The sequence below is a fragment of the Peromyscus maniculatus genome, chromosome 4, assembly GCF_049852395.1.
Source record: "Peromyscus maniculatus bairdii isolate BWxNUB_F1_BW_parent chromosome 4, HU_Pman_BW_mat_3.1, whole genome shotgun sequence".
Taxonomy (NCBI): domain Eukaryota; kingdom Metazoa; phylum Chordata; class Mammalia; order Rodentia; family Cricetidae; genus Peromyscus; species Peromyscus maniculatus.
The window spans coordinates 102,566,233-102,593,263 of record NC_134855.1 but is presented as its reverse complement, the minus strand read 5'-3'; the positions used below and the strand labels follow the sequence as shown (position 1 = coordinate 102,593,263).

Below are 27,031 nucleotides of genomic sequence, written 5' to 3'. Positions count from 1 at the left end.
ATAGGACTGTGGTCCGACCTGATACCATAATCCCAGTTACAAGCTGATGGGGCCACTCTGTGATTACAGGGTTCCTGGGTTTCGGGTTAAGATTTACTTCCTTAGCTTTGAATGACAGAGGCCACTCTAGAGGGTCATTTTCTTTTCTCTTTTTATAACTCCTGTATTTCAAGGGGGTGATGCAACACTGTGCAATGACCAACAATAGAGACAAAAATAAATCCACTCATAACTTACAGGCCTTTCACTACCATCCCACTGCAACTTGAAATCACTTTCAATGTAGGATGTGAGACACCACTGTTTGTCATAGCCTAGCCAATCATTAGGACTTCCTTTGACCACCCTCTCTTGTCCCCATCAAATATCCCAGTAGGAGAAGAAGCCATGTTGATGGGATATTTGTACTGTATTATATCTAATCATGTCAAACTTCCGTCTGTTGATTTGTGTTGATTCACGAATCTTCAAGGGGTCGTCCGGCTTCCACGGACTCAATCCACAGAAGGGATTTACCTAAGATCCAGTTCAATGTGGTAGAAAATCACTGCCAGTGTTCATGTGAGGTCCGCATCCCCTGAGCACATGGTGAGGCTCATCACTTAACAAAAGCCAAGTTGTGGCAACTTCCAACCCACTGAATGGTTAAGTGATGTGACAGATGGATGTGAATGAAAGAGAAAGCTGAAGAATCGGGGTAGGGGATTCAGTTTCAGACCATCTTCCAAACACCCATATATACTTTCAGTTTTATACACCAGGACCAATTTTACATTAGACAGGAGACAGACACAGACTGTACTTTCAAGTCAAAGCTAATTCAAGATAGATCATGATTAGAAATTTATTTGGAAGGGAATTGAAAGCATGTGCCTGAAGTTAGCAGGAAACCCATTATCTGTTTCAGGTGGCTGCGTCCCAGTCCTGTTCACAGTCCGGAATCCTCCAAATTATGGTCAGAGAAACTCAGATCTGAATGAAATCAGAAGTCTAACGTATTTTTCTGTGACAGTTCAGTAGATTATATTCCAATTTTCAAAATAATTAATTAGGTTTTATTTATCAGATTACCTGCTAGAATAAAGAAATTTGACGTTTTAACTTTGAATTAAGATAGAAGATGCATAAAGATGAGTACATGTGTGTGGTGTGATGAATCGTCACAAACTCAATATATTCATGTCAACAACACCCAGACAGAAATTGCACCTCACAACCTATGTGTGGCAGCCCCTAAAGTTGCCAATGCTACCTCAAACTCCAGACAACCACCTCCTCACCTCATAACTGTATACATTAATATCTCTTGTTCTATACTTCTTAGAAATAAATGAGTGCTAAATGTATTTGCTGGGGTGGAGGGGTCATAGGTTGATGATAATTTTCCATATTTTTGCATTAATTCGAAATCGTTAATGCATTGTATGACTAAATTATGATTTATTTAGCTATTCTATCATTGTTAGATATTTGAGCAATTAGCCTAAAGATTTTTCACTGTGTCGAGCCGTTTGGAAAAACCCGCCTCTGGCTGGAGAGATGGCGCAGCTGGTAAAGGAGTTGCCGTGCGAGCATGAAGGCCTGTGTTCTAACCCATAGAGACCACGTCGAGCCAGCTGGGAGCTGGAATTGACACTCCTATGTCAAGGTATGGAAAGGGTAGGAGAATTCCTGAAATTTCAGCAGCCAGTCAGCCTGACATACGCAATTGTCAACAGGAGACTGGGTCAAACAGAGTAGAAAGTGAACATCATGCACAGTTCTCAGACCACCACACGTGCTGAGGGGTGCGTGTGCCAGCGCTTACACACACGAATCCTAGACAAGGAAAAAACAAAACCATTCCCTCAAAGGGAGTAAGACATTTTAGAGATGGGAAATATTCTCCCAAGCGAACAATGCTAGCTCAGACTAGGGAATTTGGAAAGTCTTTGATGCCAAGGACTGATTATGTTTCTCTCTCTGTCTTCCCACTCCCACACCTCATGTGTGTGTGTGTGTGTGTGTGTGTGTGTGTGTGAGAGAGAGAGAGAGAGAGAGAGAGAGAGAGAGAGAGAGAGAGAGAGAGAGAGAGAGAGAGAGAGAGAGATTTTTCCTCCTGGCAAGCAGTTTCCATCGAGCTCTTCAGTGGCTGCAACCTGAGCCTGGCAGTATGGAGCGTTAATGCTGCATGCTCCAGTCAGAATGAATGGCTGAATTATTGTGACATTAGTAAACCGATAATTCGTTTCCTGTGTCATTGTTCCTCACCTCAAGCTGGTTAGCCAAGCCTTTTCAAAAGCCCGACTTGCTCGACCTGCTACCAGTTACAGTCCATTTCCAGCTCTTCTGTATAAAATGCAATCTTGTCAAAGGAAAGACACCTGCTCACGGCAGGAGGGCTTCTCACTGGCTGCCAAATCCTGTGTTACAGTGTCTAGAAACAAAATGATCTTTCCATCTGGAATGTGTCCGCCATGACTGCCTGCCTTGAGTTGACTGCCAACCTCTGGTGCCAGAACGAGGCAGAGAAACAAGGCAGGAAGGCTCTGGGAAATGAATTTTGATGAGTTCTTGACATTGTGGCTGTAAAGTTAGTTTTCTCTGAAGGAGGGCTGTTTGCTTCATAGGTGACCTCAGCTAAATATATGTAGCTTCTAATGGGTGGGGAGCCTTCATCTACTGCCTAAATTTGAGTTTATTTTTTTTGTTACCTATTTTGAATTTTTACAAACCGTGTATTAATTTCCATTCTTCTTCATGAAGACTCCATGCTCTTTGGGATCACAGCCTCCCTTTGAGGTAGGAGAGGCCAGAAGGTTGGTTTGTTTCCCCACTCAGGGAAATAGTTATTCTCATCTCTCCCTTTACATGCTAAGCTCATCATTCCGACTCTAATTTTTAATAGTGTCAGTCAAGTCCATCTAATGGGGATGAATGTATATTATCCCTTTACCTTGGTGAGAAATTATCAGTCCCCATGGTTCCCAGCTGCCTGCTCTTTGAAGCCTTGGACAAGCAAAGGACATCTGAAACATTTTCATGACTATTCTCTATTGACGGCTACTTAGCAGGACTTTGAGACTTCAGTGTATTTGCTATGGATGGGCCATACATAGGCACATCAGCTTGTAGGCCCATGTAGGTCAACATCTTGGTATTTTGAGATGAGGTAGTAGAAAGAAAAACTTAAACTGTGTCAAGGCACTCTGTAAATTATAAAACATAACACAATTGTTATTTTAGTTGAGTCCAGGAATTAAGTGTTTGAAAAATGTCTAAATACTCTTTGCCTCCAAATTGAGTGTAATCTCCCCAAACAGCTATCACCACACTGCAATACAGAAACCTCTTCCCTCGTAGAAGCCCCACACTAATCTCTCCCTCTAAATTCATTTTCTCTGCAGGTAGGTACCATCCCATGGGCTCCTTCCTTGCATCCTATTTAATTAAAACAGCAGTAATCAGCAGCTCACCTAGCTCATTCTCAACAAATGATTGTATCCACACAAGTCGGTTTTGTTTACATGTTCCTTGTCCAGGAAGAGAAAAGGTAGGTATCGGCTTGGTGATGTATGTCAGGAAACTACAGTACCAAGGGAACAAGCTCCATCCAGCCATAAAGCATTTCCTCCCCTGCAAGCCCAGAGAAGATTTCCAATTATTTGCAAACAGATAACATTGTGTGGTTTCCTACTTATTACAGACAAGACACCAGAAAAACAACTGGTTTGACAAAACTGCCCAGCAGCCCATTAGCTGTGAAGCTCTGCTAAATATCCATCATGTGTGGCCCCTGTGGAACCTGCTAAGGAAGCAGGAAGGAAGGAGTTTCCCATCAGGACTCTGAACGTTAAGAAATCAGAGTCAAGGTATGGCTCCTCCCACTGATGTATCAGCAGTGGAGTACTGCAGTGTATATGTATGTGTGTAGGGGAGATGGGAGGAGGCAAAGAGAGAGGGAGAGGGGAGGAGGGAGGGAGAGAGAAACAGAGAGACAGACAGAGAGGGAGGGAAGGAGGGGAGGGAGGGAGGGGGAGACAGACAGAGAGAAAGAGAGACTGACAGAGGGACAGAGAGAGGGAGGGGGAGGGAGGGAGGGAGAGAGAGAGAGACAGACAGACAGACAGACAGACAGAGGGAGAGAACATGGATGGTACTTATCCAGCAAAAGTAAACAAATGTCCCAGGTCTTCTAACTGTGAACGGATGTTTTATTATGAGCTCTCCCTGGACAGCTTAATGATCACTAGCTCAGTTTTCAAGATTGAAAAGTTATTCCCCCCCCCCCATCTCAATGTAGATAAATTCCTATTGTACGACGCTACATCCAGGAAGCAATTCAGCCACGCTAAGCCTGAGACGCTGAGACAAGAAAAATGACTCTAGTTCAGTGGTGCGTATTTAAATCCTTCCAAGCACTGCTTTGAAAGTTGATCCTTTATTATTTTTGCCTTCCTAAGGTGTTCTCTTCTCAGATGCTGGGAGAATCCATATTGTGTCTGCGTGGGTACACTATAAACAGAAATAATAAATGTCAAGCTAAAAAAATTCCAAAAATTGATAGAGCTTAAGTATTTGTAATGATGATATTAGCACTTTGAATATAGAAAATAACAATTTAATACAATTGGCTATTCCAAACATTTTAGAATTAGAGGCACTGATTTTAAAATGAAATTACTACTTATGAGTTCGACAATCTGGCAAAAGGGTGGAAGTTTAAAATGATCCCCAAGAACCATCTTCTAATCCTGATGGCTCATCTCTGTAATTGCATATATAAATAAAATAATAGAAGGCAAGGCCACAGTCTTCAGGTAGCCACTGCATGGGAACCCCTCTGGTTATTCTAATGGGCACTCAGCTTCTGCATTTACACCAGTTCATGATGTTGACTCAGCTCTGAGCATAGGAAGTGATTTGGGGAAACAGGTGGTTCTCATCAATGGTTCAAAGTCAAATTTGATTCAGAATTATCTGGAATTGTTATTTAAAAAATCCACATTTGTGGGGCCCATTTTAGGTCTTTTGGATCAGTCATTTGGCTTAAGTCCCAGGGATTTGCACTTATTAAGGACCTATTCAAAATGTGATTGGTGTTGCTGGCCAGGAGTGCCACTGTCCTCACACAAATCACAGTGCCAGAGCTGTAGTCACATGGTTCACCTTTATCCCTGGAGTCACCCAAATCATTCTGGTGTTTGGGGGACCACCAGGACCATGTTAAACTGTCAGTACTAAGGCCTTCTATATGTATGTATTTATTTTTAAATTAGGCCCGGTCCTGCCCTGTGACGATTCATAAGACACACATGCTCTGAACTCAAGGTGCTGCCGCAGCTTCCTTCCTGTGGGATCTTGGCACTCTTATGAAAAAAATAAGCATTTTTTTTTCTTCTAAAAAATCTTCTTTGTACTATTCCTCATAAGACTCTGGCAAGTGTCTGCACATTGTCATTCCTGGCAGGAACTGACCCCGGAAAGAGGGCCACAGATGTGAAGTCCAAGGGACAACAGGGTGATAGGAAAGCAGAGTGGCCCTGTTCAGCACTTTTGTGCATTCTGCACAGTTTGGGAAGTCACAGTTTGAATTTCTCCTGAGGAGTGAGACAGAGTCTCAGAGATTCATAGCCAAAGGGAATATGATGCTGCCATCAGCCTGAACACACATCAACCTACCTCTTCCTCAACACACTAGTCAAGTACAGAAAGACCATCTTCATGATGGCTAAAATGCTTCATCCCTTCAAAGAAGGGGCCCAGACAGAGTCCAAAGGTAACAGAATTAGACTCGGTCTGGGCTATTTACCAGCAGATGAGCTCTTGAGTGACAGTTGACTTACACTACTCGTGCATCATGACCAGGAGGCAGAGTTCTCTAACCACAACCAGCTTTGACAGCCTGAGTATGGAGATGCCCATCCTCACTTGGTAGACTTTTGTCTAAATAAGGGGAGTAGAGTAAGAGGATCAATAAGAACGAGTATGAAAACGCCACAGTGACACTCATTGCATTTGTATGGTGTTCTGCTTAGCCTTGGTCAACTTTACAAGTACTAGTGTCACCTAGGAAGAGAGAATCTCAGCTGAGGAGCTGCTGCCGTCACATGGGCCAAGTGGGCACATCTGTGGAGGCCTTTTCTTGGCTGCTGACTATGGGGACTTGAATGAGAATGGGCTCCCATAGGCTTACATATTTGAACATTTGGTCTCCAGTCTGTGGAACTATTTGAGAAAGACTAGGAGAGTTGACCTTTGTTGGAAATGTGTCACTGGGAGCAGGTTTTGAGATTTCAAAAACTCATGCAATTCCCAGTATGTCTGTCTCCGCCTCCTGCTTGTAGATCAAGATGTGAGCTCTCGGCCACTTTTGCTGCCATGCCATCATGGACTCTAAGCCTCAGAAACCATGAGTACAATTCAGCTTTATAATTTGTGTTGGTCATGGTGTTTTGTCACACCAACAGAAAAGAAGCTAACACATTGGCTGATGTGGGAGAGTCCAGCCCATTGTGGCCAGTGCCGTTTCCTTGGCAGGTGATCCTGGTTATGTAGGAAAGGCAATTGAGCAAGTCAAGATGTAGAAGCCAGTAACTGATATTCTTCAGTGGTGTCTGTTTCAGTTTCTGTCTTCAGCTCCTGCCCTGACTTTCATCAGGGATGAATTGTAACCTGAAAGGTGAAATAATCCCTTTCTTCCCCTGCATTTTGTCAGTATTTTATCACAGCAACAGAAAGCAAACTAGAACATAAATTGGTATCCAAATCATAGGATACTGCTTTGATGGTCCTGACTGGGTTTTGTTGGTGTTGTTTGTTTGGTTGGTTGGTTGGTTTTGTAGTTAGTTTGTTTGTTTTGGGTAAGGATTGTGGAGGCATTTGCAACCTTGGGATGGAGTGCTCAAATCTTAATGAGCCTTTATTGTGGGAGCTTGGAAGATCAGAATGCTGAGAGAACTGAGGATGATGAAGGCCTTGACTTATGGGATGTTTGAGGGAGACAGAAAGTCTATCTAGGCCATTTGTGTGATATATTAAGTTAAGAAGCTGTGGAAGTGGAACCTTTGCTTTTCTGGGACAATAGATCCTGGTTAGCTGGGCTGAAATAGCAGCTGTGATTAATAAGAGACCAGCAGCAGTGAGGTGAAATCTCCTGGGAAATATTTCCTCAGGGTGAGCACCCAGAAGCTGTGGTCTAGAGGGTGAGAAGGCTGCATCTCAAGCTGGCAGCTGAACCTGGCAATTCTGTGAGAGTCTTCTGCATGGTAGTGGTTTTAAAGGCATGAGGGGGTCATGGAGAGCAGGTAAGTCTTGGCACTAAGTAATAGGATCATAATTTCCCTGAAGAGAGGCCGGGAGGCCATTTGTGAAGGTGCAACCTTAGTTATGGTGGGAACTCAAGAAGATTGGAGATGCCAGGGCTGTGAGATGACCACCAAGGAAAGTGGCAGCTGTGAAGTGGAGCTGGACTGAGCCCTCAAGACAGCCGATGTGTGCTGTGGACGACACAAGTGGAGTTGCCTGAGCCCTTTGGAGACCAGAAGACAGTGAGTCAGAGACAGCAGACACTGAGCTGTTTACACTGTTGCATTCTGCTTTTGCTTTGATCTTATTATAACTGTGACCTGGTTCTTACCTGTTGGGATAAGAAGCATTTAACTCGTTTCTGATTATACAGGATCACACAGTTGAGACAGTAGTATTTTAAAGAGACATTGAATTTTTAAGTGACAACATTTTTAAAAAAAGATTGTGGGCTTTTAAAATCTAGACCGTGTTTTACCCTGTGATGTTAACATGAAATCTTGGAGATAAATAAGAAAGGGAAGATTATCATTTCATAATGATGTGTTTATCAAGTTGGCAGGGAGTCATTGGTGCTGGTTTGTTTTTTTCTACTTGACACAAATTAGAGTCACTCAGGAAGAAGGAACCTCAACCGGGGAATTGCCTCTGCTAGACTGGCTGGTACGCAACATTTGTAGGGAATTTTTTTTTATTAGTGGTTGATTGGGAGGACCCAGCCCATTGTTGGGGTGTACTACCCCTGGGCGGGTGGCCCTAGGATGTATTAGAAAGGCAGCTGAGCAAGCCATGGAGAACAAGTCAGTAAGCAGCATTCCTCCATGGTCTCTGCTTCGGGTTGTTTCTGTGTTGGTGCACTTAGTGTATGAAAACAAAGCTTTCTTTTTTTTTATAGTACAATTTTTTTAAAATCTATTTATTTATTATGTATACAGTGTTCTGTCTGCACATATCCCTGCAAGCCAGAAGAGGGCACCAGATCTCATTACAGATGGTTGTGAGCCACCATGTGGTTGCTGGGAATTGAACTCAGGACCTTTAAGAAGAACAAGCAGTGCTCTTAACCTCTGAGCCATCTCTCCAGCCCCAAAAACAAAGCTTTCTTAACCTAGAAAAGCAAAACACTGTTGTGACACTTGCAGATTCTTAGTTATGCCACACACTATGAAGGAAGATTTGGGGAACTGATGAGATGTTCTTTATTCACCCAATTACTCACTTTCCCACTGAAACCCTTTGGAGCCCTCTGAGAGCTGCACCAACTCTACGTCTCAGAAGCCCATAGCGACTTGAGGGAAGCAAGAGTTCCTGAACATCCATCAAGTTCAAGTTTATACCTAAATAACAAATGTAAGCCAGTCATATGCAAACCAAAAGTATCTTTATGGTCCTGACATAATGGCATAGCAGCATCTTTCGCACTAAACCCTACTTCTTTGGAATCCCCCAGGACTATATATAACCTGTTGGGACAGATGAGCAGTGGCCACTTTAGAGGGGCCATGCTCCTTGTTTCCCACAGTTGCTTTTTATCCTTTATGCTACCTATGGTCCTCTTGTCACCCTTCTCCTGGAAGCATTCTCTTACCTTCCCTGACATTAGCCCAGATGACACACCTCCATGTGAAGATGTGTGGCATCCATACTTACAGAGGTGGCTAGAGCCAAAGACTCTACGTCCGTCTGACTTGACCAGTTGCTTGCCAGCTGCCAATCAGTTACTGCTTGATGATCTGAGCTAGTTTCTAAGTTGACAAAAGTAGTCGGATCATATTTTGGTTTGGTGTTTAAGGCTTGTTGGCTTTATGGAATACTAATAAAGCTTCAGTGTAAGATTAGTATAGATTTAACATTAACATTAACACCTCATTCTTAGTCTGAATTTCCTTGGGCTTGACACTTTTACAAAGCCGTTCTCCTTAATTATTTCTACAGATCCTCTCAGGGCTTTATGAATTGACATGGTTTGCTCTACCAGAGGCCTGTAGTTGGTGGTCTCCTACTCTTTCCTTGACCTGCTTCAGGCTGGCCTCAGACCCTGCTGTGCTGGGACTCAGCTCTGAGAACGGCCTCCCGGCCTCCAGATGTGATGGGTAAGGATGTTTTCAGGACTCTTTCATCTCTTGCCAGTCCCTCCTCCACTGACCAGCCCACTTTCTCCTTGAAGTTGAAACATCGCAGTCTTCCTATATTCCTTCTAGCTATCTGGGTTCTCTGTGCCAATCATTTTCTTACATAATTCCCTCTACCCAATCAGTACTAAAAATCTGCAAGTCTTTTTTTCTCACCCCATTCTATGTATTCCTGCAAAACAAACAAACAAACAAACAAACAAACAAACACACCTTATTAATATCTGCCCTGTACTTCAACTTTACTCCCACTAGATGATGTTGTTTGTCTGTTTATCAATAGTCCCTCTCTTCCTAGGGAGCTATTAACTCACCTGTGTCTTCTTTAGGATGGCTCAAGGACATTTCAACTTTAACTTATCCCCAAATACAGTCATACTCCCTCCCAAATTGATCCTCTTGTGAAGGTCTGAAGCTCAGTGAACAGCACAGCCACCCCACCTTCTCCTAGTTGCTTTTCCACTGATGGGATAGAATACATGGCCAGAGTCAGCTTACGGGAGAGGAGGTCGGTTTCACAGTTTGAAACTATACAGTGCATTAGTGTGGGGAAGGCATACAGGCAGGTGGCTCTGGGGCAGAGGGAGTTTGCTGCCGCTGATGCTCGCAGCTCAATGAATAGGAGGTAAAGACTGCCCAAGATGCAAGGTGACGCTATAAGAAATCAAGAACTGCCCCCCATCCCTGCAAAGACCCACTTGTTTTGTGAGGTTTCAACAAAAGGGTCCATAGCCTCCCAAGACAGCCACACCAGCTTGAGACCAAGTGCTCAAAGACATCAGCCTACAGAGAGTATTTTACATTTGTATAAAATATTCCACTCCAGCCTTATAGGCTCATGAGCAGCTCATAAAGCAAAACATATTGTGACTGACTTCAAAGGCTCCCATAGACTTATAGTCCCAACCCCATTCAGAAGTACAAAGTTCAAAAGCCCTCTTCTGAGGCTCCAGATAATCTCTGCATTGTCTTGTCTGATGACTGATGGGAGAGGAACCAACTCACAGTGGCAGGGCCACCCCTGGGCTGGTGGTTCTGGATGCTATAAGAAAGCAATCTGAGCAAACCAAGTAAGCCAGTAAGTAAGCAGCACTCCTCTGTGGCTTCTGCATCAGTTCCCACGTCTGCCCTGTTTTGAGTTCCTATCTTGAATTCCCTCAGTGATGGACTGTGGTGCATAACGGAAAGATGAAATAAACCCTTTTCTTCCCAACTTGTCTTTGGCTATTGTCTTTATCACAGCAATATAAAACAACTAAGACAAGGTCTCTCTCTAACACTGTGTCTACTTGGTGCCTACAGCTTGCCTCTGCACGCAGTCTGTTTCTGGTATCTCCAATATTCTGTAGCTTCTCTAATTCAGCTTAGACCTCTTTGTAGTTTCATGCACAGACTTCCTAAAAACTCTGGGCAGAGAAGCCAATGCTGTCATTTGTTTTCTAGTCTCAGTGGCTTTCTGGAACCTTAGCACAAGCCTCTGTAACTATTTCATTATTGCATCTTGCATGTCTTCAAAATAAGCACTCCAGGGATGATGTCAAGTTCTGCTGCCTTCTTGAGATACAGCCTGGTCCCCATGTATTACAACTGCAATGGCCCCTGTGTGCCTTTGTGGCTAATCCTGGGAAAGGCATTTTCCTAGGCATTCATTTTCCCCCAGGGTACCCTGAAGGCTCATCTTTTCAGACATTCTCCTTTAAAATTAATTTGCATTGTTCTACCCTGGATCTCTAGATGAGTGGAGTCATGCCCTCCGTGCATCCATCTTATTGTCTCCATGCAAAATTCATGGTTTCTCCTTAATGGAATTAGTCCCTAGCTATGCATACCTGTCCTGTCTTCAACTTTAACTGCGCCCACACTCCTGTCCTTGCCAAACTCTCTGTTCACATTTTTCTGCTCTGCTTTTTAGTCTGTCTCACTGGAAATCTGGGTAAATGCAGTGAACAGTAGCCATGTCACAACCTGGACGCTACATTGTCTTGACATTTCCTTCACCAACGAGTTCAGACTATGACTTTAGAATTTAATCTCATTTAAGTTTTCACAGTCAGGATGTGGGCATGCGCAGCCATATTATTTGCCTGAGTATAATGCAAATGATCAGTAGCTTATTTACTTGTAGAGTTCTTGTTCCCTTCTCAAGCTTCATGAGCTTGAGCACTATATTTAATGACTAGATTCCGACAGAACCCTACCATCATGGCCCATCAGGTTCTTTTTCATGGCATTCTAAGGCTTCTCTTGCCCTACAGCTCCGATGATTTCAACATTCCTACCATCAACCAGTTCTAAAGACCTATGAACCATACAAGTAAGTTTGTCACTGCAGTGATCCCATTTCTTTGTGCCAATATTCTCTGTTTTAGTTCTGTGGTGTGTGTGTGTGTGTGTGTGTGTGTGTGTGTGTGTGTGTGTGTGTGTGTGTGATTATGATGAAATATGTGACAAGTAACTAAGAAAGAGTAAGTTTATTGGGGCTCACAGCTGAGGGGAGATAGTCCATCTTGGCAAGGAATGCATATCAGCAAAAGACAGTGAGAATATGAAGAGGTGGTTTGATCACATTTCAGGAACAGGGAGCAGAAGCTGGACAGGAAGCAAGCCCTGCTACAAATCCCAAGACCCACCTCCTCTGGGGAGACTCTATCTTTAAAGGGACCACACTTTTCCTAAGCATCACCACCAGCTGGGAACCCCGTATCTGAACACATGAACCCGGAGGGGAAGATTTCACATTCAAACTGGAACACTGTTATGCAAATGAGAAAACAGGATAATTTACCTTGCATACCTCTCTACTTGATGATAATCTTTCGCCAAGCCTAATATTCACATACCTTGAATCTGTCTACTTGCCTCCCTCTCTCTCATCCTATTCTGATCCAAGCCCCCATTATCTATCACCTGGGTAACTTAGCTGGCTCAATAACTGGCCTCTTCCAGTTCATTTCTTGCATAAAGCCAGGGTAATCTAAATGCAAATGTGATCATGCTTAAAGAACCCCTTTAGTGGCCTTTCATTGCTCTTAGAATAAAGACCAGAATGCTTAAACAAGGTGTGCATGACTTGCCCTCCACTTGGTTTTTTCTGTAAGTCCCACTTACCAATCCTATCCCATTTTTCACTGGGCACTGACTGCACTTGATGTCTCTGCATTTTCGAATGCTGTATTTTCTCCCAAACATACAGAGCCTCTGTTTATATGGTTTCTTACGTCCACATTTGCACACTCTTATTTCTAAATCATGCCGCTTCAATTAAGTACTTCCTTCTTTTCTTTCACTTTATCTTCGATAGCACTCTTCCAGAAGGCCCTTATTTTCCTTTTGTTCTAGTTGGCATCTTGGCTGCTGTGATAAAACACTGATGACAAACACCACGGAAGGAAAAGGTCTGTTTCAGCTTACCGGGTGCAGTCCATTACCAAGGCAGTCAGCGCAGGAACTCAAGGCAGGAACCTGGAGGTAGGATTGCTTCATATGGCTTACTCATCTACCTTTTTTTTTTTTTTTTTTTTTTTTGGTTTTTCGAGACAGGGTTTCTCTGTGTAGCTTTGCGCCTTTTCCTGGAACTCACTTGGTAGCCCAGGCTGGCCTCGAACTCACAGAGATCCTCCTGGCTCTGCCTCCCGAGTGCTGGGATTAAAGGTGTGCGCCACCACCGCCCGGCCTTCATCTACCTTTTTGTACATCTCAGGCTCACATGCCCAAGTATGGCACTACCTACAGTAGACTGAGACCCCTACCTCAATCATTAATCAGGACAGTTCCCCATCAATCTACCTACAGACCACCCTTATGGAGGCAGTTCCTCAATTGAGGTTTCCCTCTTCCTAGGCAAATTCAGTATATGTATAGTTGGGGGAAAAAAAAAACAACTAACCAGCACAACTGACTCCTTATCAACTTGACACATGAATGTCACTTATAAACCATAATCATCTTATTTATGGTTTCTTTTCACAACAATAAAAAACCTTAACTAAGACACCCATCAACTGATGGACACAGATGCAGAGACCCACAGCCCAACATGAGGTGGAACTTGGGGAATCCTGGGGAAGAGGGAGAGGAAGGATTTGTAGGAGCCAGTGGGGTCAAGGGCATCGCAAGAAAACCCACAGAACCAACTAACCTGGGTTCATAGGGGCTCACAGAGACTGAACCAACAACCAGGGAGCCTGCATGGGACTGAGCTAGGTCCTCTGCATCTGTGCTACAGTTGTACAACTTGGTCTTCTTGTCAGACTCCTAACAGCGAGAGCAGGATGTTTCTGACTGTGTCTATTTAAATTGTTTATCTGATCTTGATTTAACTTTGGTAAGTGGCATCTATCAATAAAGTTGTTGGGCCAGGCAATGGTGATGCACACCTTTAATCCCAGCGCTTAGGAGGAGGCGAATCTTTGTGAGTTTGAGGTCAGCCTGGTCCACAAACTTCCAGGGCAGCCAGAGCTATTACACAGAGAAACTCTGTCTCAAAAAAAAAAAAAAGGAAAAGAAAGAAAAAAATTTTTTTTTCATTTTCCAGTTCTGTGGAGTATGTTTTTGAAGTATGAACTAATGATTCTTTGGATTTCCTCAGTGTCTGTTGTTACATTCCCCCTTTTTGTTTCTGACTTTGTTAATTTGGATATTCTCTCTCTGCCTTTTTGTTAGTTTGGATAAGGGTTTATCTATCTTGTTGATTCTCTCAAACAACCAACTCTTTGTTTCATTGATTCTTTGTATTGTTCTCTTTGTTTCTATTGTATTGATTTCAGTTCCAGTTTGATTATTTTCTACCATTTACTCCTCATGAGTATGTCTGCTTCTTTTTGTTCTAGAGCTTTCAGGTGTGCTGTTAAGTCTCTAGTTTGAGAATTCTTTAATTTCTTCATGCAGACACTTAGTGCTATGAACTTTCCTCTTAGCACTGCTTTCATTGCGTCCCATAAGTTTGGGTAGGTTGTGCATTCATTTTCATTGAATTCTAGGAAGTCTTTATTTTTTTTCGTTATTTCTTCCTTCACCCAGTGCTAATTCAGTAGAGGGTTGTTCAGTTTCCATGAGTATGTAGGCTTTCTGTTGTTTTTGTTGTTGTTGAAATCCAACTTTAATTCATGGTGGTCTGATAAGATACAGAGGATTATTTCAATTTTCTTGTATCTGTTGAGACTTGCTTTGTGGCCTAGTATATGGTCAGTTTGGGAGAAGGTCCCATGAGGTGCTGAGAAAAAGGTATATTCTTTTGTGAACACTTGATTTTTGACAAAGAAGCCAAAATTTTACAATGGAAAAAGAAAGCATCTTCAACAAATGGTGCTGGCATAACTGGATGTCAACATGTAGAAGAATACAAATAGATCCTTGTAGCATGAACCTTAAAGGTACTTATTAATAAAATCAAACCTGAGGCCAGTTATTGGGGTGAATGCTGGAAGATCAGAGAAGCAGAACAAGCCACAGCTTCCTTCCCTCGGCAGTTCCTCAGCTGATCCTGTTTCCTCAGACTGGAAGTTTCTGAGTCCTCATCCAAATGGATCTCAGCTGAACTGCTGCTCAAAAGCCTAAAAGCTTAACTAGCTAAAAGCTTCTAGTTTCTGGTCTTCACGCCTTATATACTTTTTTGCTTTCTGCCATCACTCCCTGGGATTAAAGGCTCACTTTCTGGGATTAAAGGCCTGTGTCACCATGCCTGGCTGTTTCCAATGTGGCCTTGAACTCACAGAGATCCAGACAGATTTCTGCCTCTGGAGTGCTAGGATTAAAGGCATGAGTGCCACCATTTTCTAGCCTCTGTATCTAGTGGCTGTTCTGTTCTCTGACCCCAGATAAGTTTATTAGGGTGCACAATATTTTGGGGAACCCAATACCACCACAGATCCTTATCTATCACTCTGCACAAAACTCAAGTCCAAGTGGATCAAAGACCTCAACATAAACCCAGATGCACTGAACCTGATAAAAGAGAAAGTGGGGAACAGTCTTGAACGCATTGGCACAGGAAATATCTTCCTGGACAAAACACCAATTGAGCAGGCACTAAGATAGACAATTAACAAGTGGGACCTCATGAAACTGAAACACTTTTGTAAGGCAAAGGACACCATCAATAGGATAAAAAGGAAGCCCGTAGAATGGGAAAAGATCTTCACCAACTCCACATTTGACAGAGGGCTGATATCCAAAATATTTAAATAGCTTAAGAAACTAGACATCAACAAACCAAATAATCCAATTAAGAAGTGGGGTACAGATCTAAACAGAATTCTCAACAGAGGAATCTCAAATGTCCAAGAAACACTTAAAGAAATGTTGCTCATTCTTAGCCATCAGGGAAATCAACTCAAAATAACTCTGAGATTCCATCTTACACCTATCAGAATGGCTAAGATCAATAACACAAGTGGCTGCTCATGCTGCAGAGGATGTGGACCAAGGTGAACACTCTTCCACTGCTGGCGGGAGTGCAGACTTGTACTGTCACTTTGGAAATCAATATGGCGATTTTTCAGAGAATTGGTAATCGATGTACCTCAAGACCCAGCTATACTACTCCTGGGCATATACCCAAAGGATATACCACCATACCACAAGGACACTTGCACAACTATGTTCATAGCAGCTTTATTTGTAATAGCCAGAAACAGGAAACAATCCTAGATGCTTCTCAGCCAAAGAATGGGTAAGGAAAATGTGGTACGTTTACAGAATGGGGTATTACTCACCTGTTAAAAACAATGGCATCAGTAAATTTATTGGCAAATGGATGTAACTAGAAAAGATCATTCTGAATGAGGTAACCCAGACCCAGAAAGACAAACATGGTATATACTCACTCCTAAGTGGATATTTGGGATAAAGTAAAAGATAACCATGCTACAATCCATAGACCCAGAGAAGCTAAGTAACAAGGAGGGCTCAAGGGCCGATGCATGAAGCTCACTGTGAAGGGGAAATAGAATGGACATTGCCAGTGGATGCAGAGTGAGACCTGGAATGGGGATGGGACAGGAGGGAGCAGATGGGGGCAGTGCAGGGGGGGGGAGGATTAGAGTACCTGGAGAAACAACCGCAACTGGGGGCATCTCTGGGATGAGACTGAAACCTTGAGCAATGGAAAATCCCAGGAATATATGAGGATGACTGTAACTAAGATTCTTAGCAATATGGGATATAGAGCCTGAATCAGCCATCTCCTGTAAGCAGGCAAGACGTCCAGTGGAGGGTCTGGGACACCAAATGAGCCACAAACCGTTCTTCCTACCATTTGTCTTTCCTATAAGATGTCCTGGGGGTAAAGATGGCACAGAAATTCTGGGAGTGACCAACTGATGTCTGGCACAGCTGAAGTGCCATACCCTGAGAGGGAGCTCACCCCTGAGGGCCAGGACCCAGAAGCAGGCTACCCCAGAAACCTAGGATGGAACAAAACATGAATGACAAAAAGAAAGAAAGAAAGAAAGAAAGAAAGAAAGAAAGAAAGAAAGAAAGAAAGAAAGAAAGAAAGAAAGAAAGAAAGAAAGAAAGAAAGAAAGGGAGAGAGAGAGAGAGAGAGAGAGAGAGAGAGAGAGAGAGAGAAAGGAAGGAAGGAAGGAAGGAAGGAAGGAAGGAAGGAAGGAAGGAAGGAAGGAAGGAAGGAAGGAAGAAAACAAAGTCAATGAAATGACTCCTAGTGATTTTCTGCACAGATTGGTGCCTAGCCCTAAGGCCAGTCAAGGCAGGAGCTCAAGGTGGGGGCCGGCAGACCGGCAGTGAACTAGAGACCCCAGGGAAGAGAGGGATGCTGCTCCTTAGCATGCTTTCTCTGGCTTGTTCAGCTGCATCTTTTACATCTCAGGTCCACCTGCCCAGGTATGGATCACTGACAGTGAGCTAGGCCCTCCCATGTCGGTCATCAATCAAGAGAACGCCCCACAGACATGCCGACACACCAGTGTGATGGATGTAATTCCTCAATGGAGGTTCCCTCTTCCCAGGTGACTCTAGTTTGTATCAAAACTAGCCAGTACAATGTCTGGAGCATATTATCCTTCCAATGGCTTCAGCTACAAGTAGTAATTATAAATTCAGTTTTCAAGTCGATTCGTGTACCTCTCCCACACTGCTTTCCCTCCATTCCCTTAAATTTCTCCCTAGCACCTGTGTAATACAGAGGAGGAAATTTTAGTTTAGGGTAAAATTTCATTTGGTAATTCTGTTTGTTAGAAACATCTGAGCCCAGCTTAGCCAAACACCCTGTTTGTTACACTTCATCGAGAGCCTTCCCTCTTCACTATTACATCATATAAATCATCTATAGAGCAAAGTGCAGAGAAATTCCTTATGGAAAATAAAAATAGAGTTCTGTGTACGAGATTTGATATCATCTCTACCCACTCCCAAGATTTAAAATTCTTTTGTGGCTTCAGAAAACAAATAGTCAGATTTGGATAACTAATGGCAGAATATTTAAATTGCTTTGGTAAAGCCATTACAGGGAAACTGGGAGAAATATTTTGATTGATTTGGCACAACAAGCAAATTGCACAGATAAGTTTCTAAATGGCTACGATCATGATCTTTAGCAACTGCATAGTGTAAATCATTCGTCAATCAAGCACTCAATACACCGTGGTGTGCTCCACAAGGATGGGCTAGATATGATAATTAAGTGAGAAGCTGATCATTATATGAAAATGAAAAGAAGGCTTCTGTTGCGTGTGTGGTTATGTGTGACCATCCAGGTCTCTGTATGATATACTAATTATCACTCCATCTACAGCACAGAGACACTAATGAACTCCTGTTTAACTTCCTGTTATGACTTGAGTTTAGGTATTTTAAGAAGAATTCCATGGAACTATTCTTCAATTTCTAATCACTGTTTTGCTAATTGAGAAGTTCTTGCCTTAATAGCCTGGGATGGGTAGAACTATTTTTTTCAGGATTCTTTTTCAGGTAATAATGGGCAGACTTCAGGGGGAAAGCATTCATAGCTGAATAACAAGAGCCTCATAGCAAATATTTAATAGCCAGAAGGAGTTGTGAACTCGGGGTTGTGGAATATTTTTATGCCAAACAAATGAAAATGAAAGTAGTGGAGTCTTTTCCAGGGTTTTCTCTTTGGCCTCTGAAATGCTAGTTCTCAGTGGTGCAGACTCATCAGGATGCAGAGGGCAAAACTGTACATGTAGTAATCTCAGCACTCTGCATCTGGATGTTTCTCACATCTGAAATGGCCATCAGTGAACACAAAGGAGGACAGTCCTTGCGTAAAGCAAGGTTGGACATTGAGTCCCCCTCCCCACCAGGCACTCTGACCAGTGTATTGTTTGAGATCAACGCTGATCTACAGTGGGACACTGAACACGGCCTGTGCTGAACTACGATTCTGAGTGCTGGGATCACCCAGGAATTGAATCCTCTCACACAATCGATGACACTCATTTATCTTCCCGAACCACATTTGACTAATCAGATTCTTTCCTTTTCCTCGTTGTGGCTTTCATTCCTGCTTCCTTTTAGATAGAGGAGAAAACAGAGTTATCCTCTCAACCTTTTCATACAATTAACATCAAAGAGAAATAACGGACTCACAGTCACAGAGAAAAAAAAATATCCAATTACATACTGAAACTGGGACAAATAATTATGTCAATAAAACTGATTGGCACAAAAAAGCCAGACCCATGGAACCAGGAGATTTGGCAGAACAGAAGACTTTTACTGGCTGCGGAATCTCGTCTCCCATTCAGTCTGTCACCTGCTAACACAACTGGACACATAGACAGTGGTTAATGGAGCCAGAGATGTGACTATAAAAGTTGTGGCCAGAGCCAGTGAGGGCCAACTTAATCAGTAGGGCTGGATGCATCTGTGTTCTGGAGAGGAAGGCACTTCCTTCCTCGCTGTGCAAACCCTCACATAGCTGCCCTAACTTAGCAGCCTCTAGAGCTTTCCTAACGTAACTCTTTCTTCTCACGAACAACTTGGAAAGGAAGTATTTTAGCTATTTGAATACACCAGTCTTAGAATACTGTTTTCTAGACATGAGGGAAGAAGGGTCTGATTCACAGCCCTGCATCTTCGCAACAAAACAGAGAGCCTTCCTCACACAGTCCTCTCTGACCGCTCAGCTGCTTGAGGCAGATCTGTCTGGATTGTGGAGACAGGCCATGTCGATCCAAAGTGACACATTCTGTTGGCCCTGGCTCTGCAGCCCTTGTTCAAAGGATACATTTGCAATTTGGGTTATGAGTTTGTAGATACGGAAGTACTCAATGCTCAAGCGTACCTGAGTTGATTTAATACTGTTAATGAACTAGAAATCCAGCTCCCATTGGTTACATGGAGCCTGGATAGGGTAGATAATAGGCTGTGCGAGTCTTGCTAGCTAGCATACATGTGCCTGAATTGTTACTTGGAGGAACATAGGTGCTTGGGAGGTTAATTAACAAAGGCTACTTAGAAAAATATTCATTATTGCTACAGTGCAGTAATTTTACCCTTGAAAAGGTACAGAGTAGTTCTCTCTGGGACTGCTAGAGAAATGCCATGTTGGCTTGGCCTCTGACATCGTATATGACTCCCCATCATATCATTCTCCAATTGGAGTGACTCCTAAATACTATGAATCTAGTTGTAGGACATGACAAAGGCCTAGGACTTAGCTCAGACATGAAGGTAGACCCTTGCAATTACAGTATTTTTTTTTTGAAGTTCCAATGTCTGCAATAAGTTTCTAATAACCAGAAGCCAGTTTGGCTGTTGTATGTGAGAACATCGCTGGGTCTTTTTCAAAGTGGGTTTGTCACTTCCCCTAAGGGACAGAATGGTATTGGCAATGAATGCCGGGATCTGTGTGACCAAGAGAAAAGTGGAAGCAGGATGGTCCCCTCGTGCCATGCCCTTCCAGGCCAGATGAAATGTTTCTGCACACAGTGGCCAGAGAGCCAGCAGTGGAACAGGAGGATGGGGTGAGGAGCCAGGGTCAGCCAAGCTGCCAACTGGGCATGAGGAAATGCGCCTTGCCATGCCCATGTGAAGGTCTGATGACTGGGGAGAGTGGCTGGTGCAGGGCTGGAATAGAAAGGGCTTTGAAATTATGATCTTCGTGTTATGAAACAGATTCTTGGCTGCATTCATAAAGCAGCAAAGCAAAGACTCACATTTTTCTCTTCTGAAAGACAAGGGGTCTCTATGCATGAATTGGAAAAGAAATTCTCAAGAACAGCTAGGACTCCTCAGAGCTCTTTCTCAGCCTCCCTGCCACTGTCCTATGAGTGAAGTCATTCTGTAAGTGACCAAGTCTCCTGCCACTGACCTATGAGTGAAGTCATTCTGTAAGTGACCAAGTCTCCTGCCTCTGGGAGAGTTAGAGAACAAAGATGACGTAAGGAAGGCAGGTCCTCCTCTTCCCAAGGTGCATCCTGGGCTGACTTGCTGTATCACATGGAGCTCCAGTCAATCTTTTCTTCACTCCTGCTCTGACCTCTCCTGGGATAAATGTGGTGACTAGCTGAAGCTCTCTACAGAACAACGTTTAAGAGGGGTTCTCATGGGGATCTGTGCCCAAGCTGTGTCCAGTGTGTATGGCCTGCACAGAGGAAAGTCAGCTCCACAGGAGTGGCCAGGGCAAGGGTCCAAAGTTAAAACACCCACATCCAGAGCTTCTCAAGCATTTTCAGTGCCTGGGGCACAGAGGATTAGAGGGATGTGGAGAACAGTGTCTTCTGCTCTTCTACATGGAGACTTAAAATAAGTCAGTAAGTATTATGTTTGAGTAGTTTGAAGTTTGCTGAAGAATGAAAAGGAAGTACAAAGTTCCCAAAGGGAGGTCTCACACTTCTCCTTCCCCCTCCTCCTCTTTACACCTTGCATGAGTGTGGTGTATTTCTTGCAAACTGACAAACTGATGGGTCATTAATTAGCATTCAGAGTTTACATGAGGGCTCACTCCGTGTTACACATTCAATTGGTTTTGACAAATGCATTATGACAAGTATTCAGCACGCCACTGTCACACAGAACAGTGTCATTGTCCTAAAAGTACCCCTCGCTGGCTCCAGCTCTCTATCTCTTCTCTCCACTAGCTCCCAGCTATGATTTGTCTTTTCCCTGTCTCTCCAGCATTACCACTTCCAGGATGTTATATAGTTAGAATCATATAGTATATAGCTTTTCAGATTGCACTACTTCATTTGGTAATATGTAACTATGTTAGCTCACTTTTTTTTAACACTAAATAATACTCCATCATGAGGCTGCTCTGGTTCATTTATTCATTAAATAAAGAGGACATCTTGGCTGCTTCCAAGTTCGGGCAACTATGTTTAAAGATGCTGAAAACATTCATGAGCAGTTTTTTTTTTTTTTTTTTTTTTTTACCAATTCATGAACCCTCGTAGGTCATAGGAAAAGATAAGTGTACTAAACACACATCCCAGACACAGTGCATTGCTCTGTGATGATAGTTGCCTCATCAGTATTGGCTAAGTGAGCAACTGAAGAAGCAACAAATCTTGTGCAAGCGGAGTATCACGGACAGAATGTTGTTCTCCCAAATTCATATGCTCAAACTCCAGCTTTCAAAGTGGATGTATTGGGACTTACTGTATTTATAGTGTTTTTAAATGAGGTTGTGGGGATGTGATTCTGATAGGTGTGTCCTTAAGGGAAAAGTCACCAGTGATCTCTCTCTTTCTCTATGCAAAGAAGTGAGGGGGTAACAATCCACAAGATAGGAAGGTGCCTTATACCTTGGTTTTAGATTTCTGGCCTTCGAAATTGTGAGAAAGTCCTTTCCGTCGTTTTAAGGCCCCAAGCATGTGGTACTTTTGTTATAGCAGCCTGAGCAGACGGATAGCATGGAGTTTGTTTCCCACAATGCTATTGGTGATTGAAGGATGCAGGATGGAGGGGAAGCCGTATATATGCTCTGTGATATCACTAGGGGTCTGCACAGCGGGGGTCCTGTCATCCGTGGCTCAGATGTGACCAGCGAACAGGCAGTAGGTGTGGAAAGGGGCTTTAGTAAGGCCTCCTAACCACTTCCTTGAAACACATTCCGGACAGGGAATTCCTCAGGTAGGCATCCAGGTCAACGCAAATACTCAACGTGTGTGCAGTGCCATGCTGCTAGCTCTACCTGCCCATGGTTCCCTGGAAGTATTTAAGCACATTGACCTAGGCTGCTCTAGTCACTAGAGAACACAAATCTTGTCAACCTCGTGAGCAACACACATCTGACAGCCTTTTAAATTCATATTTAGTTGGTAGTTATTGGGGGGGATGTTTTTATTTCTTCTGTGACTTACCTGTTCAAATACTTCATTTCTCTTCACGTATGCTCATATTTTTGACGAAAGTGTAAGGAACCTTTGTAGACTAATGAGGCTAGTCTACCACCCACCTGCATGGTACATTTCCACCATAAATCTTAGGTAGGTTGGGTGTGATGATTGCTGGATTTTTAGGTTACTACAATTAATTGATCTATTTGTTTGCATTTCTGCCTTCGATGCCATGTTCTGAAATTCTCACAATGAAGATCAACTCACAATTCTCTTATTTGCATTCATTGCTTTGTTTTGAATTTTGCAATTAAATCTTTAATTATCCTGGAAATTCCCTGTAAAAAGTAAACAATGTGAATGTTCTGGCTGCATTTAAAAAGCACAATAGCTACTCTGAGAGCCATTTCTCCCATCCAAGTACTAACCAGGCCCAGTCCTGCTCAGCTTCCAAGAACAGGATATCAGACGCCATCAGTGCAGTATGACATAGACTCTGAGCGCCATTTCTCCCTGTCATCTCAAAATATTTGTGCTGAATTTGAAGGTCTCTTGTTGACAACAGAGGTCAAGGGGGCGGGGGGAAGGAGGTAGGAAGAGAGGGAGAAAATAAAATAGGACCTAAAAGGAAATTTTGTTTTATTTTAAAAGCCAAGTAAAAAACCCACTTGAGTTTTTTCCGTCTTCAAAATAAGCAGGCTGGACAGGACATTCTGTGGCACTTCAATGCAGCTCAGCCTTAGACATTTAGGAATGCTGAGGGCAAACAGTGCCTCTCATCTTCTCTCTCTGGAATAGCCCTGGTGCCCCGCCCCCAAACAGCTATGGGCCGAAATTATGTTTGAGCTCAGAGAACGCTGGAAGCAGCCAGGATCTTGGAGAATGTCGGCCTCAGATCACTTTGTTGATAAGAACACTGAGTCCCAGAGTTTAACGGACCCACTGGGGTCGTCGCCCCTCTGGCTAGCTGCAGAGTCAGCCTGGGACCAGGCCCTCAGGTCTCACTGTGGCTTCTCTTCCCTCCCAGCTCTTCAGCATCATCCCTTCATAGCCTTGCCCCTTCCTTTTCCTGTGACTCCTTTCCTTCTGCTTAGAAGTCTTTTCATTGCAACCATGATTCCCTCCTGTCCCCCAAACACGATGCTGTGTGACAGCGAAGGCTGAGGAAGAAGGTGGCTTGCAACCAGAAATGCATTATGGCTTGAATTTCTTCTCAGCAAATTTACCACTTAAGGCTGCCATGTGTTTTTAGCCCCCCTTGGGCACTTTAAAATATTGTTCCCCCAGGGGGACTAGAGATCTTTTCACTTTTCTTAGGAGAAAGTGATTACAGCCAAAGCAATAAAATCCTTCCTCTTTTGCCTAAAAGCAGTGAAATGATTACCTATATCCTTAATTTAAATTCCCACTGACAGCTCGGATACTGCTGCAGCTGGAGGGGATGAGCCGACCTTCACATCTATTGTCAGCGCAGAGGCAGAAGGGAATTTTATTGACCAGGGAGGATAATGCGCATTAGGGAAGTCAAGCAGGTCTGCTCTGACCTATTGGAATATAGTGTGGGGTCAAAGGGCACGGGATCTGAGCTGGAAAGCATCGTTAGCTTAAATGCCAGTTGTGTCCCTTTGTGCAGTCTGCTGTGACACTTGCCTGGTCATCTGTACCTCTGGGGCTGGCAGGAGGGTCGCTTTCAGCTGCTCTCTGCTTATCCATGGTTCTGAGAAGAGATTGCTGCCAACCCCCTTGGGGCTCCTGCTTGGAAAAAAGAACAACAGCTGATTGCTATATCGTCAATCCCAGAAATTCCATCTACATGTTTTCAGAGCCTTGGTACAGCAGGCCACTCCTTAGGGGGACGCTTTACAGTGTTTGCCTTTAAAAAGGAACCCTCACAAACCACTCCAGGGAATGTCCAAGGAACAATCCTTCTCTCATTACACCCCTCCCCCTCCCCGGCTAAGTGTCTCTCAAAAGTGCCTCTCTTGGGACATTTGTTCCCGGTAATATCAAGACCCAGTAATGCATGAGACTTCTTGTTTATTTTTTCCCTCGTTTTCCATGCACAGGCGGACAGGGACTTGCTCTGAGGTCATTATAAGTTCATCGAATGTCCTGGGAACTGGCTTCAGGCTGCCTTCCCTATGCCTGCTGCAGCCTCTGTCTGCATGCTTTATGTGCATTTCTCATTCCAAAGGTATTGCTAGCATCACTACTTGTCAAGGGAAGAAATGTGACCCAATGTCTTAGTTACTTCTCTTGCTATGCTAAGACACCATGACCAAGACAATTTATGAAAGAAAGCATTTAATTTGGGACTTACTTTCAGAAGGTTAGAATCCATGACCATCATGGTGGGAAACATGGCGGCAGCTATGGAATAAGAGCAGTAACAGAGAGCTTGCACCCCGAGACACAACCACAAGGCAGAAAGCGAGCTTACTCAAAATGGCACAAGTTTTTTTTTTAAACCCCAAACCCACTATCAGTGACACACCTGTTCCAACAAGGTCATACCTCCTAATCCTTCCCAAAGAGTTCCACCAACTGTGCACCAGTATTCAAATGTATGAGCCTATGGGGGCCATTCTCCACCACAACCCCACCACTTAAAGTGATAATAAGTACTGTCCCAGAAAAATACAGCCACTGAGAGAGGAGAAGTGATGTGAACCACGGTTCATGCTCCTAACACTGTTATTTTCTCTGGGACTTTCTGGTTCCCCTTGAAGAGGCTATCTTGATGTCCTGCCCAGAGTCACTATTCACAGATAGCACTCCATTTCCTACAGAGGGACAGTGTTGAGTGGGGACAGTCTGTGGCATTCTCATCTGCCTGGGAAGTTACACGTCTCTTTATTCCAGGAGTTGTCCAAGCTACTAACTGATCAACTTGAAGTACAGTCTCCACTGTGGGGTTCTCTGTGGGTCAGGCTAAAGCAGTGCCACCTGGGACCACAGACATGCTAAACTTAGTTCCTTGACCTGCTTTACCTTCCTAATCACCCAAGCACACTACTACTACCCCTACCCCTCTTTTAAAACCCTCCTCTTAAGGTTTTTAGGGGACCAAACCCCAGGCACTTCCCAGAGTCTCCTCTAGCTTTTTTTCTGTTGGCTTCCTGTTAAGACTTGCTTTGTTTTCTATGTAACATCAGCGCGGGCTCACATGGCTCCTGCCATGCTACGCGAAAACTGCTTCTTTTTCTCCTAGAACTTTAAGAGTTCTTTAAGATAGGTTGGATCTCCTTGGTCAGTTTGAGCCACGTGGGGTTGATGAAATGGAGGCGTGTGATTGACAAGACAAGAAGAAAATGGAAGCAGATGGGGGGCTGAGGTGCCAGCGGGAGATGGTTCATGGTGCCGTGGAGACTGACAAAGTGATCTGAGATTGCTTACCACTTGCCGACCTGTCACAGTCATCACAGAACGAAAGAACCTGCAGTCACACATCCTGCTGGGATGATTCCAGGAAAATGGCCATCATGGATTGATGGTGTAATTGTCTGTGAACATGAAGCCAGGGATCTCCGGGTGAGGAAGGAAGGGAAAATGGGACGGTTGGGGGAAGTAAGGGCAAGAAAGGCTTCTGGAATCTACCTGGCTTTAACTCTGTCCAGGTAGAAGGACAAGCTGATGGAGATGGTGGCCAGCTTTGCATCCTTCTCTGCTCTGCAGGTGAGTTTGTGACCGGCTATGGCAGAGGGGCTTTCTTCCTGGTGAACAGGCGCGGCCCTAACTTTCCAGCATAAGCATCGACCGTTCCAACAGTATTAGCTCCAAGTACAGATGAGAGGAGAGTGCTTCCCAAAATTACACAGTGCTATGACTCTCAGCCAAGAGGATGACTTCCTGCCGCTGGCTCTCCATGAGTCAGCAGATGGTGCCTTTGTTTGTTGGGCAGAAGCAGAGGAGCTTATGGGCCAGAGGTGCCAGAGGAGACTTCAAGTCATAAGCAAAGGGTTTGGGGTCCAAGCTTCCTCCATTTTCTTTCCCCGGGGAGCCAGTTTGGGATGTATCTGGGACTACAGATTGCAGATGGCTATTGAGTTGATTCATGGTTGTTGGCAATGTCATTACAATTTTAGCTAGGAGAGGTTTGACATGGAGCCAGAACGAGGGCTTGGCTGATTTCAGATAGAACAGATTGGGAGGCCAAGACCCTGAGCATACACACACTGGGGTGCTCAGACAACTCGGGCAGGTGGGAAGGAGGTCTAGACAAGCAGGCTGTGCTCAGCGGGAGCAGGGTGCAATCACACAGGTGTCCTGTGGAACTTGGGTGAGATAGGTTCTGATTGCTGCCACAGGGTGGATGCAGCAAGTCCCTCCAGCTGTGAGGGGATATCAGGGGGA

General features: G+C 43.9%; 2 long non-coding RNA genes across 5 annotated transcripts in view; one reads left to right on the top strand and one right to left on the bottom strand.

Annotated features, from left to right (window-relative positions):
* Positions 1–4,368: 4,368 nt before the first annotated feature.
* Positions 4,369–27,031, bottom strand: part of LOC121828811 (uncharacterized) — a 48,204-nt gene continuing 25,541 nt past the window's right edge. Inside the window, exons 3-6 of one of the 4 annotated variants that reach the window (XR_013050715.1) lie at positions 26,075–26,181; positions 24,999–25,048; positions 24,329–24,433; positions 4,369–4,494 (exon numbers count right to left, since the gene is read on the bottom strand). This is a non-coding gene — a long non-coding RNA (uncharacterized LOC121828811). The remainder of the gene's footprint in view (positions 4,495–24,328; positions 24,434–24,998; positions 25,049–26,074; positions 26,182–27,031) is intronic. The other 3 variants (XR_013050717.1, XR_013050714.1, XR_013050716.1) reach the window with 3 other exon arrangements.
* Positions 12,765–27,031, top strand: part of LOC143272980 (uncharacterized) — a 35,410-nt gene continuing 21,143 nt past the window's right edge. Inside the window, exon 1 of the long non-coding RNA XR_013050719.1 lies at positions 12,765–12,887. This is a non-coding gene — a long non-coding RNA (uncharacterized LOC143272980). The remainder of the gene's footprint in view (positions 12,888–27,031) is intronic.